This window comes from Phyllobates terribilis, unplaced genomic scaffold (assembly GCF_046119375.1).
Source record: "Phyllobates terribilis strain yellow unplaced genomic scaffold, ASM4611937v1 Scaffold_8__6_contigs__length_399053987, whole genome shotgun sequence".
Taxonomy (NCBI): Eukaryota; Metazoa; Chordata; class Amphibia; order Anura; family Dendrobatidae; genus Phyllobates; species Phyllobates terribilis.
This window is the reverse complement of record NW_027362768.1, coordinates 384,389,830-384,408,456: the sequence shown is the minus strand read 5'-3', so window position 1 is coordinate 384,408,456 and position 18,627 is coordinate 384,389,830. Positions and strand designations below refer to the sequence as shown.

The 18,627-nt window shown below is 51.0% G+C and overlaps 1 protein-coding gene across 2 annotated transcripts in view; it reads right to left on the bottom strand.

Moving 5' to 3' along the window:
• PDE6H (phosphodiesterase 6H) overlaps positions 1-18,627 on the bottom strand; it is a 347,300-nt gene that overhangs the window by 311,844 nt on the left and 16,829 nt on the right. Inside the window, exon 1 of one of the 2 annotated variants that reach the window (XM_073645093.1) lies at positions 9,073-9,096. The exons of the other annotated variant lie outside the window; for it this stretch is intronic. The gene's annotated coding sequence lies outside the window, so the exon portion shown is untranslated. Of the gene's footprint in view, positions 1-9,072; positions 9,097-18,627 lie in introns of those variants that run through there. 2 annotated transcript variants of the gene reach the window in all.

Here is an 18,627-nt window from a genome sequence, read left to right as displayed (position 1 = left end):
GGCGGCTGCTGCCCCCTCAGAGACACTAGACACAGGCCTGTAGGCGGCTGCTGCCCCCTCAGAGACACCAGACACAGGCCTGTAGGCGGCTTCTGCCCCCTCAGAGACACCAGACACAGGCCTGTAGGCAGCTGCTGCCCCCTCAGAGACACTAGACACAGGCCTGTGGGCGGCTGCTGCCCCCTCAGAGACACTAGACACAGGCCTGTAGGCGGCTGCTGCCTCCTCAGAGACACTAGACACAGGCCTGTGGGCGGCTGCTGCCCCCTCAGAGACACTAGACACAGGCCTGTAGGCGGCTGCTGCCCCCTCAGAGACACTAGACACAGGCCTGTAGGCGGCTGCTGCCCCCTCAGAGACACTAGACACAGACCTGTAGGCGGCTGCTGCCCCCTCAGAGACACTAGACACAGGCCTGTAGGCGGCTGCTGCCCCCTCAGAGACACCAGACACAGGCCTGTAGGCTGCTGCTGCCCCCTCAGAGACACTAGACACAGGCCTGTAGGCGGCTGCTGCCCCCTCAGAGACACTAGACACAGGCCTGTAGGCGGCTGCTGCCCCCTCAGAGACACTAGACACAGGACTGTAGGCTGCTGCTGCCCCCTCAGAGACACTAGACACAGGCCTGTAGGCGGCTGCTGCCCCCTCAGAGACACTAGACACAGGCCTGTAGGCGGCTGCTGTCCCCTCAGAGACACTAGACACAGGCCTGTAGGCGGCTGCTGTCCCCTCAGAGACACTAGACACAGGCCTGTAGGCTGCTGCTGCCCCCTCAGAGACACTAGACACAGGCCTGTAGGCTGCTGCTGCCCCCTCAGAGACACTAGACACAGGCCTGTAGGTGGCTGCTGCCCCCTCAGAGACACTAGGCACAGGCCTGTAGGCGGCTGCTGCCCACTCAGAGACACTAGACACAGGCCTGTAGGCGGCTGCTGCCCCCTCAGAGACACTAGACACAGGCCTGTAGGCGGCTGCTGCCCCCTCAGAGACACTAGACACAGGCCTGTAGGCGGCTGCTGCCCCCTCAGAGACACTAGACACAGGCCTGTAGGCGGCTGCTGCCCCCTCAGAGACACTAGACACAGGCCTGTAGGCGGCTGCTGCCCCCTCAGAGACACTAGACACAGGCCTGTAGACGGCTGCTGCCCCCTCAGAGACACCAGACACAGGCCTGTAGGCGGCTGCTGCCCCCTCAGAGACACCAGACACAGGCCTGTAGGCGGCTGCCAGTCACAGTGTATCAGACAGAGGGGCGAGATCGCAGAGCAGAGGGGGGCGCTCCAATGCTGGCTCCATACTCAGGTGCAGCGTCGTACTGCTGAGCCTCGGGCCCACCAGAGGAAATTATTCCTGGGGCCCAATATGTAACTACATAGAAATGATACAAGCCCACCAATTGTGAGATAAAATATGCTAGTATTGTGGTGTAACATAAAAACACAATGGTTCACATTTATCAAAAATGGCAGAATTTGAGCAAAATCTTTTGTACTCACTTCAACTCCATTATTCCATATTTATCACATTTCGTCACTAATGATACATTTGGTGCAAATTATTTAAGCAGAACATTTTAGGCATGGTAGCACACTTCTCAATGTTAAAAAAGAGCTGACATCCAGTGGGTCAAATGCTGCATAGTAATATAATTTTGTACAAATTGCAACTTTTTCTGCATGTAAAAATGGTTTTAATATGAATGCATTTGTTTCGTACCTTTTTTAAGACAGCCGGTGCCAGGGTGCTCCTGTCCCCAGGCACATACATCAAATCAATTCGAAATATATTAATCCCTTGGCACAGATGAACCTACAGTACCAGTACGTCCACAGCAGGGTCCACGTGTGTGGAGTTGGCTCAGGAGTGGAGATCACTTCACACGCAACATACAGCGGGCATGTGCCTGTATGGTGACCATTCAGCTGTGCACACGCAACATACAGCGGGCATGTGCCTGTATGGTGACCATTCAGCTGTGCACACACAACATACAGCGGGCATGTGCCTGTATGGTGACCATTCAGCTGTGCACACGCAACATACAGCGGGCATGTGCCTGTATGGTGACCATTCAGCTGTGCACACGCAACATGCAGCGGGCATGTGCCTGTATGGTGACCATTCAGCTGTGCACACGCAACATACAGCGGGCATGTGCCTGTATGGTGACCATTCAGCTGTGCACACACAACATACAGCGGGCATGTGCCTGTATGGTGACCATTCAGCTGTGCACACACAACATACAGCGGGCATGTGCCTGTATGGTGACCATTCAGCTGTGCACACGCAACATACAGCGGGCATGTGCCTGTATGGTGACCATTCAGCTGTGCACACGCAACATACAGTGGGCATGTGCCTGTATGGTGACCATTCAGCTGTGCACACGCAACATACAGCGGGCATGTGCCTGTATGGTGACCATTCAGCTGTGCACACGCAACATACAGCGGGCATGTGCCTGTATGGTGACCATTCAGCTGTGCACACGCAACATACAGCGGGCATGTGCCTGTATGGTGACCATTCAGCTGTGCACACGCAACATACAGCGGGCATGTGCCTGTATGGTGACCATTCAGCTGTGCACACGCAACATACAGCGGGCATGTGCCTGTATGGTGACCATTCAGCTGTGCACACGCAACATACAGCGGGCATGTGCCTGTATGGTGACCATTCAGCTGTGCACACGCAACATACTGCGGGCATGTGCCTGTATGGTGACCATTCAGCTGTGCACACGCAACATACAGCGGGCATGTGCCTGTATGGTGACCATTCAGCTGTGCACACGCAACATACAGCGGGCATGTGCCTGTATGGTGACCATTCAGCTGTGCACACGCAACATACAGCGGGCATGTGCCTGTATGGTGACCATTCAGCTGTACACACACAACATACAGCGGGCATGTGCCTGTATGGTGACCATTCAGCTGTGCACACGCAACATACAGCGGGCATGTGCCTGTATGGTGACCATTCAGCTGTACACACGCAACATACAGCGGGCATGTGCCTGTATAGTGACCATTCAGCTGTGCACACACAACATACAGCGGGCATGTGCCTGTATGGTGACCATTCAGCTGGGCACACACAACATACAGCGGGCATGTGCCTGTATAGTGACCATTCAGCTGTGCACACACAACATACAGCGGGCATGTGCCTGTATGGTGACCATTCAGCTGTGCACACACAACATACAGCGGGCATGTGCCTGTATGGTGACCATTCAGCTGTGCGCAGCCATCTTGATAGCATTAGGCTGGATTTATATGGGATCATTATTTCCACTATATACTGCAATACTGTTACTGTTATATTAAAATGTACAAAACAAGCAGGGGCGTAATGATTGCGGTCATAGAGGGTACAACCGGGACCAGACCCGTGCTTGTGCGCGGCCCGACGACACCAATTTCACCTGGATGTGCATTCTCTGACACACATTCTGCTGAAATGTATTGTGACGCAGAGACCCGCCGGCTCCCTGCACTTCAAGACATGCTGCCAGCCAATCAGAGGCTGCAGCAGGTGTTGGCGGCCCGCAGAAGTCAGCTACTGGCTGGGGGAACATTATACCAGGATGGCGGACCTTATACCAGGATGGCGGACCTTATACCAGGATGGCGGACCTTATACCAGGATGGCGGACATTTCATCAGGATGGCGGACACTATATCAGGATGGCGGACATTATATCAGGATGGGGAAATGATATCAGAATGAAGGACATTATATCAGGATGGGAGATAAGATACCAGGCTGGGAACATTATATTAAGATGGGGACAATATACAAGGATGAGTGACATTACACAGAATTGCGGACATTATACCAGAAGGGGGACATGGTTGTGACGCGCCCCCTGGGCCAGTGCTGTTTGGGGATACCTGGAACCGGATCAGATGGGGGTTGTAGTCTCCGAGTGGCGGCGACCCGGTCCGTGCCCAGGGTGTCAAACTCAGTGTGTGGCAGTCTTTACAGATGTTGTTAAATGTTCTTTAGTGTCGACTACGCCACCCGTTGATTTGCGGTCAAAAGGCCGCCGCTGCAGCAGGGTCCGCTGAGGCTGTTGGTATGTGTGCAGCTGTGGTAGTATAACCCCCAACGGGAGGGGTATAGCCTCAGGGGGTCAGATGTAGAGGATGGTGGTTGTGAAGGTGCAGGAGAGCTAAGCAAGAAGACTCAGAGTCGGGCTGTGCAGTTCAGGGGTTTTTACTTACGGGTGTTCTTATGGTCACTCTGGCCTGAAGCGACCACCCGAGCCGTGCTGCGTCCACCAGGTCCTGGACTCGGCCAACCCCCAAGCAATTCTGGAGCGTGGTCCTGAGCGCCTGTCTGACTTCCCCTTTCTTCTGGCCGTTCTCACTAGGGATCCACTTATGTCCGGCTCCCTCGGGTCTCTTGGTGGGTACACCTCTTCTGGGTTCCCTGACCCTATACTTGGTATGCTTTCCTAGTGGATTTAGTGAGGGTCGTGGCAGATCCTGCCCACGACCTCCGGTTCCTGGCTAAGGTGTGCTTTTCTCTCTGCCAGCTTGGGATCCGGTACCCTGGGTGCCAACCCTTCACCCTGCTGTTTGTATTCTGGGGTCTTGGGGTTCCTTCTTCTTCTCTCTGGGTCCTTCTGACTCCTCTCTCTCTCTCTCAGACTTGGCCTTGGAGCTGGGCCCAGCCGGAACCACAACTCCCTGTCAGCCCTTCTGGCTGAGCTTCTCTGCTCTGCTCCTCAGGCTAAACTCTGACAGACTGACTCACTCTACAAAAGACTGACCCTGATCTAAGATGGTGCCCACCTTATATACTCCCTCTATGTGTGAGCTCAGGTGACCAGCACCCAATGAGCTCCTAGCATTACCCAGACTGCTCCCCCTATCTGCCCCTACACTACTGGGATGTTCCACCCCCCTCCCACTCCAGCCAGGGACAGACACTATCGTACCTGCACATATATTGGTGGGAGTACCGTCGATCTGTCCCCCGGAAATGGGATGTATGTAGTGTATGCAGCTATCTGAGCTCAATTCCACACTCCATCCTTACCCGGGAGTGGAATACCACACCTCTGGCTTGAGGTGTAATACCCCTGTAGCAGCCGAATCCTCAGGGTGCTACATTCCCCCCTGGTAAATCACAGCACGTCCTCGGGCTGTAAAAGAATAAAAACATCCACAAACATACATTTTTTTTTCATAAAACATAAACATATAAAACATCATATATTATCAGCATAAACTTTTCATATAAAGCTTTTCATAAATAACACTCTTGTTCCTCCGGCCACGGTGCAACTTGTGACCGGGTAAAGTGCGACAGTCTCTTGTAGTAAAAACAACAGTTTCCTATAAAACCGGTAGGGGGCGCCTTAGAAAGCGCAACTATATACAAGGGAAGGTGGCCGCTCTCAGTCCTCGCCCAGTGGGGAAAAGGGATGGCTGCTCACAGTCCTCAGCCTGTGGGGAGATGGGACACACTGGAACAGTTCACACTTGTCCCAACGGGGACCTTATTTTAAGTTAGCAGCAGTAACAGTTCTTATACCCTGACGGGTAACTATGTACAGTCTCTTTACCGTACTTTAATGACGGCGTACTCCTGCTCCTCCTTCAGACCCGTCCGGATCCTCTTGCTCCTCTTCACACCGTAGCTCCTCCTCCGTCAGCCGGTGTACATGGAGAGCGTAGGGTCCTTTGGCACACTTGTGCCGGGTGAACGTGACCTCGTCCCCTACATATAGGTCACGACCTCTGTGTCCCTCCGGCAGATGGGACTCCACGTCTCTTCTGGTCACAAAGACGTCGCCGGGGGTGTGGTGATCTCTTATGAAACCCCAACCGTGCTGCAGTTGGAATTTAATTACAGTCCCGGTGGCACGGGGACCGTGGGCTGCACGGGGGTTCCTCCTGGTCCGGCTCTTCTGCTCTGCACTCTGTTCCTGCAGCCGCTGCTCTCGGACCCGCCTCTCTCTTCGCTCGCGGTCAAAGACCTCTAACTGCTGCCGGCAGCACTCCGCACGCTCAGCTGCGGCTGCCCGAGTCTCTTGGGTGAATCCCATGAGGTCTCCTCTGGTGGGGTCCCACTCGAACTGCGCTTCTTCCAGCAGGAGCGGGGTCCTCTTAACGGGCTTCGGAGCCGGAATCAGGGGCTCGCACAGGGGCCTTGCTTTTTGGAGTTCCAGTTGGTAGTACTCCGGTGGCCACACAAAGGGCTGCCCATCCGGGCACGTGTGCTGGGCAAACAAGTCTTCACCCAGGTGCGGCACGGTGGACGTTGAGGGCGCGGTGGTGGTAGCGGCGCCCGGGTTCACTAGGCCTTGCGACCAGGCTTGGGGCACCCTGAGGGTAAAGGGCACCGTGAAGACGGCGGCGCCCGGGGTTACTTGGCCCAGCGACCAGGCCGGTGGCTCAGTGGAGGTAGAGGGCGCTGTTGGTACTGCGGCGCCCGGGGGTACTAGACCTTGCGACCAGGCCGGTGGTGTTTCCTGCTTTGCCGCGCTCAGGGTTGAGGCGCGTGACGTCACAGGGGTCGCGGCCGCGGCTTCTGCTTGAGGCCTTGTCTGGAGCGGTGACGATGCAGCGACGGGCACGGCAGGGGGAATTTCGGGCTCTGCGACGGGGAGCTGGGGCAGGCACGCGGTTTCTCGGCTCGGGGTTGTGACGTCCCCTTTACCTGCCTCCATCTGTCCAGCTCCCTTCTCGGCGCCGTCTCCGGCCTTCACTCCTCCTGCACCATCCTCAGAGGCGGTCTGTCTCCTCGTCTCGGGTGGCGTGCTTCGCTGGCGGGTTCCAGCCTGCTGGGCCATCTCTCTGCTCCATGCGGCCAGGACGTCCCGCTGCACTCGGGCCATCCTCTGAGCCAAGCCCTCCAGTGCGGTCTGTGCATGCTCCCGGTCTCGGGGGAGCTGTGCCAGGATCTCCACCAGGCCTTCTGGGGTTGTCGCTTGCAACAGGCTCCTGACCACTGGGTCGGTGCTGCCTGCCTTTCCCTCCATCTCCGCGTACGACTTCTCCGGAGTCCTCTCCAGACTTCTTGTCTCCGGGTGCGCTCTCTCCAGACTCCTCCAGGCTGCACCCATCTTCTCTCTCTTGTTCTGTCTCCGCCCACATTGAAGGTGGTCCCGGGGCAACTTTGTGATTGTCAGTTCCAGGGGCAGTTCTCTCACGCTGATGGACATCTCCAGCATCACAGTCTCTGTTGGTGGGGGCGGTTTCCGCTTTTGGCGCCATTCCTTGACCTGGCCCACGATGGGAGGTGACCTCTTGCCACCCTCTGGCACGCCCACAATGGCGTCCGCTCTTCCAAGGCGGGAAATCTTCTGGAAATGGCGGGAATCGTTTCCCAGTGGCGGGAAACTCCGTGGATGGCGGGAAAAAGCTGCAGATGGCGGGCAACCGGCGGGAAACGATCCGTGATGGCGTCCCATGGCGGGGACCCTCTGGAACCGGCAGGAGACTTCTTCTTAAGGTAAATTTGAACTTCTCTTCAGGCACGCAGTACCCGGTGGTTGTGGGCACGAAATCCTGCTGACTACGCCAAAGTTGACGCGCCCCCTGGGCCAGTGCTGTTTGGGGATACCCGGAACCGGATCAGATGGGGGTTGTAGTCTCCGAGTGGCGGCGACCCGGTCCGTGCCCAGGGTGTCAAACTCAGTGTGTGGCAGTCTTTACAGATGTTGTTAAATGTTCTTTAGTGTCGACTACGCCACCCGTTGATTTGCGGTCAAAAGGCCGCCGCTGCAGCAGGGTCCGCTGAGGCTGTTGGTATGTGTGCAGCTGTGGTAGTATAACCCCCAACGGGAGGGGTATAGCCTCAGGGGGTCAGATGTAGAGGATGGTGGTTGTGAAGGTGCAGGAGAGCTAAGCAAGAAGACTCAGAGTCGGGCTTTGCAGTTCAGGGGTTTTTACTTACGGGTGTTCTTATGGTCACTCTGGCCTGAAGCGACCACCCGAGCCGTGCTGCGTCCACCAGGTCCTGGACTCGGCCAACCCCCAAGCAATTCTGGAGCGTGGTCCTGAGCTCCTGTCTGACTTCCCCTTTCTTCTGGCCGTTCTCACTAGGGATCCACTTATGTCCGGCTCCCTCGGGTCTCTTGGTGGGTACACCTCTTCTGGGTTCCCTGACCCTATACTTGGTATGCTTTCCTAGTGGATTTAGTGAGGGTCGTGGCAGATCCTGCCCACGACCTCCGGTTCCTGGCTAAGGTGTGCTTTTCTCTCTGCCAGCTTGGGATCCGGTACCATGGGTGCCAACCCTTCACCCTGCTGTTTGTATTCTGGGGTCTTGGGGTTCCTTCTTCTTCTCTCTGGGTCCTTCTGACTCCTCTCTCTCTCTCAGACTTGGCCTTGGAGCTGGGCCCAGCCGGAACCACAACTCCCTGTCAGCCCTTCTGGCTGAGCTTCTCTGCTCTGCTCCTCAGGCTAAACTCTGACAGACTGACTCACTCTACAAAAGACTGACCCTGATCTAAGATGGTGCCCACCTTAAATACTCCCTCTATGTGTGAGCTCAGGTGACCAGCACCCAATGAGCTCCTAGCATTACCCAGACTGCTCCCCCTATCTGCCCCTACACTACTGGGATGTTCCACCCCCCTCCCACTCCAGCCAGGGACAGACACTATCGTACCTGCACATATATTGGTGGGAGTACCGTCGATCTGTCCCCCGGAAATGGGATGTATGTAGTGTATGCAGCTATCTGAGCTCAGTTCCACACTCCATCCTTACCCGGGAGTGGAATATCACACCTCTGGCTTGAGGTGTAATACCCCTGTAGCAGCCGAATCCTCAGGGAGCTACAGTTGTAGCATGGAGCTCAGGATGGGGGACATTATACCAAAATGGGGACATTATATCAGTCAGGGGTGGTACAGGGGCAGTCAGGGGTAATACAGGGGAGGCTCAGTCAGTCAGGGGTGAAACAAAAAATTGAGGGAAATCCTCCCTTAGTGACTGAGCCCTCTCACCCTCTATCACCAATGAGTAAAGCCCCTCACTGTTGGTGTTGATGGGGGTCACTTAGTTATGTGATAATCCTGCTCAGCTACATATATCTGACCTTTGGTGAGTGATGTAGCAGGCAGCCATCCATCTCCCTGTGCTTCTCACTGTCAGCCTGTGACACAGTTAGGGAGGAGCGCTGTTACTCAGCACATCATGGCTCATTACCTCAGCTCTGCTGTCAGCACGGGGAAGAGGCCACAAACAAAACTAACACTGATTGGCTGCGATGCTGCCAATCACTATTAGACTTACCAACAGCAGCACCGCTCTCCCTGGTTGTACCAGGTGCGGTATCGCAGAGGCAGAGATTCAGCATTATTGATCAGCGATCAGTCAGTCCCTGAAGTGAGCTGCTGTCTGCACTGCAGCAGAACAGATCCAGTGACTCCCGTACTCTGCCGGGATGTCTAATGCTGGGAGGAGCGGTGAATAGTAATCAGTGACACGTGTGAGCTGCCGTGCTTGCAGCATGTCATGTGCTAGTGCGCTGAGTGCTGCTGACTGCTCCTCCCAGCATTAGACATCCCGGGAGAGCAGTGCACGGGTCACTGAATCTCTCCAGCTGCAGACAGCGGCTCACTCCTCATACTGACCAGAACACTGATCCATCCTGCTGGATCCTGAACACTGTGATATCGCACCTGGAACTGAATCATTGGAATCAGTAAGTAATAAAAATGCCTTAAAACATTCTCTCTCCCTCATTATTCTGGCATTTGGCAAATATTAAAAATGATGGTAAATCCTAATTGTCCTAAAACGGGAAAGGTTTATTCTGATTTCATGTCAGATATTGAGAAAAACCTGCGTCTTTTTATATAGTGTATGGAAACTTCTGGTTTCAGCTGTGTGTGTATGTGTCCCTATAGTTATAGTTTTGGATGATTACTATTGTCCCTTCATTGTCTGCGCCGTTGCATCCAAATAACCTGTTCACAAAACCAAAGTATGTCATTGGGTTGGAAGGGGTTAAACAGGCAGTTCTGATGACATCACAAAGCACATAGACATCCTATGACATCACAATTGGTATAGAATGTACAGAGTGTAACTCCTGAGCCATCTTGTGTCATTCGAGGCTGACTGCTGGAAGGTGACAAGTCCAGGTAGGGAACTCTTCACCTATGACCTCACTCATACATTGTATAGATGGGGGGCTAGTAGTGGGATTCAGAACTGCATCATTAACCTGAAAATCTCAGCAGATGGCGCTGGATCATGTGTCCCGTGCTGGGATTGTTAGAATGAGTCTATGATTTACAAAAAAATGTTATTGAGCAGATTCCATGGAAAATCATTTGGGGGCTTTAGTAAAGCAGTGTGGCCCGGCCTAACAGGGGCGACCAATCTGGACAAACCCTTCCCTAAATGAGGAGTTGCTGGCGATCAACTGATCATGTGTCACTGGTCTTGAAGACCCTCAGCAATCGGCTGGCTTTGCCCTCTATGACACCCATGTGCTCTAATAAAAGCATATAGAAAGGGGAGCGCCAGCTGACACCACCCCATTTGGCTCCATTGTTGGGGAGCTTTGCCATTAATGTTGTCAGAACATAGCGTTTTCAGAACATCCATTTAATAGCAGACTGGTCCAGTTCTCCATTATCCGCTCTCATGGTCCTGCTGGATCCGGAGTGACCGGGAGCTGACGGTTTATGGTGATCAGGAGTTGCAGTATGGCGCCGGTGTTTCCCTTTAGGTCATAGAGCAGTAGGTGATGCGGATTAGAATAAAAGAGTGGAAATGTTTAGGTTATTATCTGCGTCATGACTCCATTATAAATGAGGCTGGTGGTTATTTGCAGCCGGTGATTTCGTTTTATTAATTCAACTCTTCCTTGATGTTGGAAACTCGATACATAACACAGCAGTGGCAGTTATTATGACATCACAGGGCACATGACATCATAGATATCACATGACATCACAGTTGGTACAGAATGTGTAAAGTTCTAATCCTGAACCATCTTGTGTCCCAGAGGCGGCATCTTGAGGAAGACAAGTCTATGTAGGTAGCTCTTCACTTAACACTAAGGCCCTGTTCACACATTGTGTAGCTGTGGGGAGTTTGTGGTGAAGTTTAGAACTTCATCATTTACCCCTAAAAAAATCTCAGCAAACATCTCTGGGCGACGTGTTCTTTCTTGTGCGTCAGGATGATTCCTTAGATAGGACCTATCATTGAATCCTCTTTTTTGTAATGATAGGTGTTATGTCTCATCTAGTTCAGATGAGCAGCAGTAATGAAGCACGGACAGATGACGGCGGCGCAGCAGGATGGCCGAGCAGAAACAACGGAGAACGCCGTGGCTTGATGGCAGCAGGAAGAGCAGAACTGGAACCACAGGAAATCAAGAGCAGAACTGAAGCAACGGCACCTGGTATAATAGAGGGACAGACTCTGATCAGACTTTGATCAGAGTGGTATCAGCTTTTCTCGGACATGGAGAGGAGAAAGAAAAGGTTTCTCACCTTCTCCCTTCTGCAAGTCGGTGAAAATCGGACCACACTCCGATGTCAAAGCGCGGTCCAATTTTTCCACAAGCGCATAGACTTGCATTGCCATATTTTGCAGACTATAAGACGCACCCCAAATTTTGGGGTGGAAAATCTTTTTTTTAAATAAAATGGTGGTGCCTCTTATAGTCCATTTAACAGTAGGTTACCGGGGGGCGGCGGTGGTGGAGCGGGGTAACAGGAGGCAGGGCCACTGCTTTAGGCAGTCGGCGGCGACAGGAGTGGGGCGATGCTGCGGGCCCTGGGCTCTCATAAGATGTCGGCGCCGGTGAGCAGAGTCCCCTTTCCTATAGATTGCCCTGCAGTAGGCTTTGGGAAAATGGCTGCTGGAGGTGACGCATGTGCAGATTGAGATCTCGGGAGATGCATGCGCCGCCTCAAGCGTCCATTTTCCCAAAGCCCACTGCAGGGCAATAAATGGAAAAAGCTACTCTGCTCACCGGCGCCGACATCTTATGAGAGCCCAGGGCCCGCCGACACCGGCCTCCTGAGACCGCGCTCCACCGCAACCATCCCTCGCTCAGCTACATTCAGATATTGTATATTAGATTGGAAGCTCCTAGGACAGGATTAGCATTATTCTGCATGCCCTCAGGAGCAGCCTGTTTATTGTATATTAGATTGTAAGCTCCTAGGACAGGGTGTACATTATTCTGCATGCCCTCAGGAGCAGCCTGTATATTAGATTTTAAGCTCCTAGGACAGGGTGTACATTATTCTGCATGCCCTCAGGAGCAGTCTATATATTGTATATTAGATTGTAAGCTCCTAGGACAGGGTGTACATTATTCTGCATGCCCTCAGGAGCAGTCTGTATACTGTATATTAGATTGTAAGCTCCTAGGACAGGATGTACATTATTCTGCATGCCCTCAGGAGCAGCCTGTATACTGTATATTAGATTGTAAGCTCCTAGGACAGGGTGTACATTATTCTGCATGCCCTCAGGAGCAGTCTGTATACTGTATATTAGATTGTAAGCTCCTAGGACAGGGTGTACATTATTCTGCATGCCCTCAGGAGCAGTCTGTATATTGTATATTAGATTGTAAGCTCCTAGGACAGGGTGTGCATTATTCTGCATGCCCTCAGGAGCAGTCTGTATATTGTATATTAGATTGTATGCTCCTAGGACAGGGTGTGCATTATTCTGCATGCCCTCAGGAGCAGTCTGTATACTGTATATTAGATTGTAAGCTCCTAGGACAGGGTGTACATTATTCTGCATGCCCTCAGGAGCAGTCTGTATACTGTATATTAGATTGTAAGCTCCTAGGACAGGGTGTACATTATTCTGCATGCCCTCAGGAGCAGTCTGTATATTGTATATTAGATTGTAAGCTCCTAGGACAGGGTGTACATTATTCTGCATGCCCTCAGGAGCAGTCTGTATATTGTATATTAGATTGTAAGCTCCTAGGACAGGGTGTGCATTATTCTGCATGCCCTCAGGAGCAGTCTGTATACTGTATATTAGATTGTAAGCTCCTAGGACAGGGTGTACATTATTCTGCATGCCCTCAGGAGCAGTCTGTATACTGTATATTAGATTGTAAGCTCCTAGGACAGGATTTGCATTATTCTGCATGCCCTCAGGAGCAGTCTGTATATTGTATATTAGATTGTAAGCTCCTAGGACAGGGTGTACATTATTCTGCATGCCCTCAGGAGCAGTCTGTATACTGTATATTAGATTGTAAGCTCCTAGGACAGGATTTGCATTATTCTGCATGCCCTCAGGAGCAGTCTGTATATTGTATATTAGATTGTATGCTCCTAGGACAGGGTGTGCATTATTCTGCATGCCCTCAGGAGCAGTCTGTATACTGTATATTAGATTGTAAGCTCCTAGGACAGGATTTGCATTATTCTGCATGCCCTCAGGAGCAGCCTGTATATTGTATATTAGATTGTAAGCTCCTAGGATAGGGTGTGCATTATTCTGCATGCCCTCAGGAGCAGCCTGTATATTGTATATTAGATTTTAAGCTCCTAGGACAGGGTGTACATTATTCTGCATGCCCTCAGGAGCAGTCTATATATTGTATATTAGATTGTAAGCTCCTAGGACAGGGTGTACATTATTCTGCATGCCCTCAGGAGCAGTCTGTATACTGTATATTAGATTGTAAGCTCCTAGGACAGGATGTACATTATTCTGCATGCCCTCAGGAGCAGCCTGTATACTGTATATTAGATTGTAAGCTCCTAGGACAGGGTGTACATTATTCTGCATGCCCTCAGGAGCAGTCTGTATACTGTATATTAGATTGTAAGCTCCTAGGACAGGGTGTACATTATTCTGCATGCCCTCAGGAGCAGTCTGTATATTGTATATTAGATTGTAAGCTCCTAGGACAGGGTGTGCATTATTCTGCATGCCCTCAGGAGCAGTCTGTATATTGTATATTAGATTGTATGCTCCTAGGACAGGGTGTGCATTATTCTGCATGCCCTCAGGAGCAGTCTGTATACTGTATATTAGATTGTAAGCTCCTAGGACAGGGTGTACATTATTCTGCATGCCCTCAGGAGCAGTCTGTATACTGTATATTAGATTGTAAGCTCCTAGGACAGGGTGTACATTATTCTGCATGCCCTCAGGAGCAGTCTGTATATTGTATATTAGATTGTAAGCTCCTAGGACAGGGTGTACATTATTCTGCATGCCCTCAGGAGCAGTCTGTATATTGTATATTAGATTGTAAGCTCCTAGGACAGGGTGTGCATTATTCTGCATGCCCTCAGGAGCAGTCTGTATACTGTATATTAGATTGTAAGCTCCTAGGACAGGGTGTACATTATTCTGCATGCCCTCAGGAGCAGTCTGTATACTGTATATTAGATTGTAAGCTCCTAGGACAGGATTTGCATTATTCTGCATGCCCTCAGGAGCAGTCTGTATATTGTATATTAGATTGTAAGCTCCTAGGACAGGGTGTACATTATTCTGCATGCCCTCAGGAGCAGTCTGTATACTGTATATTAGATTGTAAGCTCCTAGGACAGGATTTGCATTATTCTGCATGCCCTCAGGAGCAGTCTGTATATTGTATATTAGATTGTATGCTCCTAGGACAGGGTGTGCATTATTCTGCATGCCCTCAGGAGCAGTCTGTATACTGTATATTAGATTGTAAGCTCCTAGGACAGGATTTGCATTATTCTGCATGCCCTCAGGAGCAGCCTGTATATTGTATATTAGATTGTAAGCTCCTAGGATAGGGTGTGCATTATTCTGCATGCCCTCAGGAGCAGCCTGTATATTGTATATTAGATTGTAAGCTCCTAAGACAGGGTGTACATTATTCTGCATGCCCTCAGGAGCAGTCTGTATATTGTATATTAGATTGTAAGCTTCTAGGACAAGGTGTGCATTATTCTGCATGCCGTCAGGAGCAGCCTGTATATTGTATATTAGATTGTAAGCTCCTAGGACAGGATGTGCATTATTCTGCATGCCCTCAGGAGCAGCCTGTATAATATAATAATAATCTTTATTTATATAGCGCCAACATATTCCGCAGCGCTTAACAATTCACAGGTTCATATACAACAGTCATAAGTAACATAGCCAAAGATAATACAATAATTACAGCAAAAATAATGGCGAGCCTGCTCGTAAGAGCTTACAATCTACAATGAGGTGGGGGTGACACAAAGTACAATGGCTTATTTACAAGGATGGTCCGGCCATCTTGAGGGGGTGAGGGATAGATAAAGGCTGCATGAGCTCGTCACCAGCCAGTATTTGTGGTGCTTTTGGGTTCGGTGGAGAGTTGTGTGGAGAAATAAGGGATGGGCTATAAGAAGATAAAAGGACTTCGATTAGGGTAGTGATAAGCCGCCCTAAACAGGTGTGTTTTTAGGCAGCGCCTAAAACTGTGTAAATTGTGGTTCATCCTAATTTCTTGGGGTAGAGCATTCCAAAGAATAGGTGCAGCTCAGGAGAAGTTTTGAAGCCGGGAGTGTAAGGTACGGATTAGTGCTGATGTTACTCGAATGTCGCTTGCGGGGCGTAGAGAATGGGTAGGCCGATAAACAGAAATGAGGGAAGAGATGTAGGGGGGTGCCACACTGTGGAGGGCTTTGTGGGTGAGAACAAGCAATTTAAATTGGATCCTATAATTCATGGGCAGCCAATGCAATGACTGGCACAGAGCGGAAGCGTCTGAGTAACGGTTAGCCAAATAGATGACCCTGGCAGCAGCATTAAAGATGGACTGGAGGGGGGAAAGTCGAGTGAGGGGGAGGCCAATTAATAGAGAGTTACAGAAGTCGAGACGGGAGTGGATCAGGGCAACACTGAGGGTTTTTGTTGTTTCCAAGGAGAGAAAGTGGCGGATTCTAGAGATGTTCTTCAGGTGCAAGCGACAAGAGTGGGCAAGAGATTGTATGTGGAAGGTAAAGGAGAGATTGGTGTCAAACACAACGCCCAGACAATGCGCCTGCTGGCTCGGCGTTATTGTGGTACCACACACGGAGAGAGATGTCAGATTTAGAGAGGTGAGTAGACGGCGGGAGCAGAAGAAGTTCAGTTTTGAAAAGGTTGAGTTTCAGGTAGAGAGCGGACATTACGTTAGAAACTGCGGCCAGACAGTCACTGCTGTTCTGTAGTACAGCGGGGGTAAGGTCAGGGGATGAGGTGTATAGTTGTGTCATCAGCATAAAGATGGTACTGAAAACCAAATTTGCTGATGGTCTGTCCAATTGGGGCTGTGTAGAGAGAGAATAGAAGAGGGCCAAGGACTGAACCCTGAGGAACCCCAATAGTGAGAGGAAGAGGGGAAGAAGTGGAGACAGCAAACGATACACTGAAAGAGTGGTCAGATAGGTAGGAGGAGAACCAGGAGAGAGCAGTGTCCTTAATGCCGATTGAGTGGAGCGTAGAGAGTAGGAGGTGGTGGTCAACGGTGTCAAAGGCCGCAGAGAGGTCAAGAAGAATGAGCAGAGAGTGGTCACCATTACGTTTTGCTGTCAGAAGGTCATTGGTTACTTTGATGAGCGCAGTTTCTCTAGAATGTAGGGGACTGAAGCCGGACTGTGATGGGTCAAGAAGAGAGTGAGTGGAGAGGTAACTGGTAAGGCGGGAGTAGACCAGGCGCTCCAAGAGTTTAGAGATGAAGGGAAAATTGGAGACTGGTCTGTAGTTGTTTGTGCAGGAAAGGTCAAGAGAGGGCTTTTTTTAATAATGGAGTAATGATGGAGTGTTTGAAGGAGGAGGGGAAAATACCAGAAGAGAGGGAGAGGTTGAAGATTTTAGTTAGGCGAGTAGTGACGACTGAAGAAGGAGGCTGGAGTAGATGTGAGGGGATGGGGTCAGTGGTGCATGTAGTGGGATGGGAAGAAGAGAGGAGCCTGGAGACTTTGTCTTCTGTGACTGGGTCATATGTGGAGAGTGATCCAGAGGAGATGTGGGGAGGGATGGGAGTCACGGCTCTTGGTGGCTGGGAGCTGATTTCCTGACGGATGGTGTCTATTTTCTCTGTGAAGTAGGAGGCCAAGTCCTCGGCACAAACGTCCATGATGGGGGCCTGCGCTTTAGGAGGGAGTGAAAGGTATTGAAGAGTTTTTTGGGGTTGTTGGATAGTGAGGAGATCAAGGTTGATGAAGTAGGTCTGTTGGCGAGGTGAAGGGCAGAGTTATATGTTTTTAACATAAATTTGTAGTGGATGAGTCTTCTAGTGTGCGAGTTTTCCTCCATAGACGTTCGGCACTTATAGAGCAACGCTGGAGAAATCGGGTTTGTGGTGTGAGCCAGGGCTGTTTTGCTTTGTGTTTAGAGGTTCTGAGGGTGACGGGCGCTACTTGGTCCAGCGTGCTTCTGAGAGTGTCATTGTAGTGGTTTACAGCCAGATCAGGACAGGAAAAAGAGGAGATTGGGGACAGTGATGAGTGAAGGGCGTCTGTAAGTGTATGAGGGTTAATGGCTTGTAGATTTCTGAATGTGTGATAGGTAGGAGTGTGCTGGGGCAGGCGAGGATTTGTGAGCGTGAAGGAGAGAATGTTATGATCAGAGAGGGGAAGAGGGGAGTTATTTAGGTGGGGGATTGAACTAAGCCAGACAAAGACCAGATCAAGGGTGTTACCATCTCTGTGTGTCTCAGAGGTTGAAAGCTGTGAGAGGCCAAGAGAAGTGGTTAAAGATAGAAGCTGGGATGCGGACGAGGAGGTGGGGCTGTTTATGGGGATGTTGAAGTCTCCCAGGATAAGGATTGGTAAATTTGAGGACATTAAGTGCAGCAGCCAGGCAGGAAAATGGTCAAGGAACTGGGTGGGAGACCCTGGGGGACGGTATACGACCGCTACTCTGAGGGAGAGGGGATGGAAGCCTGATGGTGTGGACCTCAAAAGAAGGGAATGAGAGTGATGGTACTGGGGGGATGACCTGGAGGGTGCAATGTGGGGACAGGAGTATGCCAACCCCACCACCAAGTCTGCTTGCAGGTCTCGGGGAATGGGAAAAATGCAGGCTGCCATGAGAAATAGCAGCAGGGGAGACAGTGTCAGAATCCTGGATCCAGGTTTCAGTGAGGGCCAGCAGATTGAGAGAGTTGGTCAGAAAGTAATTGTGCAGGAAAGGAAGCTTGTTGCATATAGACCGTGGATTCCTCAGTGCGCAATTGAAGGAGGGAGATGAAGGAGTACAGCTGATGTTAATAAGGTTAGCAGGGTTTCGATGTGAGGTAAGGGAGAGGATGAGGTTGGTGGAGGGTGGTCCGGGGTTAGGAGAAATGTCCCCTGAAAAGAGTAGTAGCAGTTAAAAGAGAAAGAGCAGATCGTTTTTGGATTTGTGACATGGTTTCCTGTGCAATACCTTTGGATAAGATAGAGTGAGATTTTTCAGGAAGTTCAAAAGAGCGTGGGAGCTGTACATAGGAGAGGGAAGGAGAGAGGGGCAGATATGGATGAGTGGTGATGGAGGGGGGATAGGGCGGTGAATGTGGATGAAAAAAGCACACAGGAATATGGATGCAGGAATAAAATACATAGTTAGAAGAGAGTATAAAGTGTGGGTTACCTGACTCCAGCCCTGAATGACTGCCATTGAAATGACTGTCAGACACTTGTCGAACAGGACCCTTGGCTGAAGA